The 2,299-nt window shown below is 40.0% G+C and overlaps 1 long non-coding RNA gene across 1 annotated transcript in view; it reads right to left on the reverse strand.

Moving 5' to 3' along the window:
• Positions 1–2,019, reverse strand: part of LOC116680400 (uncharacterized) — a 9,459-nt gene extending 7,440 nt beyond the window's left edge. Inside the window, exons 1-2 of the long non-coding RNA XR_004329761.1 lie at positions 1,893–2,019; positions 281–286 (exon numbers count right to left, since the gene is read on the reverse strand). This is a non-coding gene — a long non-coding RNA (uncharacterized LOC116680400). The remainder of the gene's footprint in view (positions 1–280; positions 287–1,892) is intronic.
• Positions 2,020–2,299: the final 280 nt, after the last annotated feature.

The following is a 2,299-nucleotide window of genomic DNA, read 5'->3' on the forward strand; positions in this document are numbered from 1 at the left end:
TGTGTGTGTGTGTGTGTGTGTGTGTGTGTGTGTGTGTGTATATATATATATATATATATATATATATATATATATATATATATATATATATATAAAAAACATAAAATTGTGTGTGAGTATGTTTGCTTTCAATGAAAGTTATCGTAACAGACAGTTGCCCAGCACTGAGTGTAAATGAAATGTTTTTGGTAATTAACATAAATGACGATAGTATAATGTCACAGTCCATCTATCCACTAACTAAGCATCACCTGCTTTATAAATTATTACACCCAAACACTGACAGCTTATCACACGCCATCCCCTGGGTTTATGGGGGTACCAGGGCCATTACTTCGAGCCATTTAGTCCTTGTGTCACCGCAGTCAGCTGTGTCTGCATCCTCGGCAGGTTTCAATGGCTACTCTAGAGATCTGCCTTGTCACGATCATGTTTTTGGAGCACTTGGAGCACAATCACCTTACAGCAGTTTGTGGTTTTGAACTTAACCAGGGCTAACTGGGGTCTTTCCCTCAAAGAAGGAATCCGGTGTTTGTCAGTTGATACACACCCTTATTCTTTAAGGTGTGCAAACCTGAATTGTTTTTTTAATGCATTCTTTAAAAATAGATTAAATAAAGCTGAGCTTTTTTTACCTCAGTGCCCACCTTTTTGGCTGCTGCAGTGTGGGACAAACATGCAGTGATTCAAATAAACAGTATATACCAATTTCTCAACTTTTGTATTTCACAGACTGGGGCAGTCAGTGCCATGTTAAGGGACCGCTACACAACACAGAGCAGCTATAAAAAACATTCCTGTAGTCTCTGATTCACATAAGTTTCTGCTGCAACAACAGCTATCCCCTCTTACCCCTTCTCAAATTAAGCATCTGTCACCCTTAATGTGGGCTATAACCCACTGTGCCATGATCAGTCTGGATCACAGCTTACAAGCTTGTCTACTGCCATGACACACAATTACAACTCATTCAATTTACCCTGCAACTATGAAAAAGACTGAGCGAGCACTAATGATATCCCTGGACACTCTAATTGACACTTTCAACTTTAACGCAGAAATTAAAACCACTGAATTGGCAAACTGCAAAAGAGACACCACAGCCATGAGTACTGTATAGATTTCCCCCCAACAAAACCCTATAGAGAGCTCAGCTTCCCTGTCAGCTCAAATAAACAAGTCCCACCTTTTTTTATTTTCACTGAGTTAAGACAGGTTACACTTTGGATGAAATTAGCTGGTTGGATTTTGAAGCCTTTCTGACTTACTAAAAAATGAAGCCTGTGACTGTGTTCTTTATCCACCATGAAGTAGCCCAAAGTTAGATTGCAACAAAAAACAAAAACCGAGGTTAATCCGTCTTCTAGCAAAGGTTTATAAAGAGAAAACTGTAAACCATAAGCAGAATAATGGCTAAACCACCTTTTTAAAATAAAGGGTTAGGACGCCGAGAAAGTCATGGTAACTCATTTAGAGTAGAAGCAGTTGCAAGTCCAGTTGGTTTACATGTGTTTAAGTAAAGTAGTGAGTCCCTCTGTTGTGTTTAATCTACTATGGTGCTTTGTCTAATTAGTAATGTTACTGTAAATGACGTCGCTGTAGCGGAAATGGCCGTCATTCATTAACATTATTCTAAAGTACAGTAGTTCCAAGGGGATTTGTGCTTTTTATTTTTGTTATTTATCTGTACGGAACAACTTGTTTGCTAACTTTTGCTAGCACTATTTGTTTAACAGTAATTTAGAATTGCGAACCGTCACAGGAAGTGCTTTTATTTTGAAGTAGCTACACGGAAATTGTCTGTTGTGTACTGTTGCTAGCTTACTGAGATGAACATGAGACGCTAGATGCAAAATGTGTCCGTCTGCTTACTTTGTAGTTTGTAAAACCACAACATATTAAACAGTAAATGGTCACAGTAAAAGACAAGCGTTTTTGGTCGTCATTCAAAGCCATTCCACTTCAGGCATAGTTACTGTCCACGGCTGATAAAATGCAATGATATTACATGTATCAAGCCTAAACTGCTGTCCGCGTCGACGTACCGTCACCTGTTGTCCGTACCTGTCTGGTTCTAGCTCTGATTGCGGAGCCTTTATTTCAGGTTCTTCGCCAAATTCAAGCGGTTTCCTCTGCCTTGCTTAAAATGACTGATAGTTTCAGAGCGTCATATCTATGTCTGTGATGTTCCTTGGGGCTTGGCGCGGCAGGGGAAAAGCGACTCTTTCTGCCCCCGACCTTGGGTGGAGATTTCTGCCTGTAGGATTGCCTGCCTGGTTGTGCAGCGGAGCACATTGAA

This window comes from Etheostoma spectabile, chromosome 3 (genome assembly GCF_008692095.1).
Source record: "Etheostoma spectabile isolate EspeVRDwgs_2016 chromosome 3, UIUC_Espe_1.0, whole genome shotgun sequence".
Classification (NCBI taxonomy): domain Eukaryota; kingdom Metazoa; phylum Chordata; class Actinopteri; order Perciformes; family Percidae; genus Etheostoma; species Etheostoma spectabile.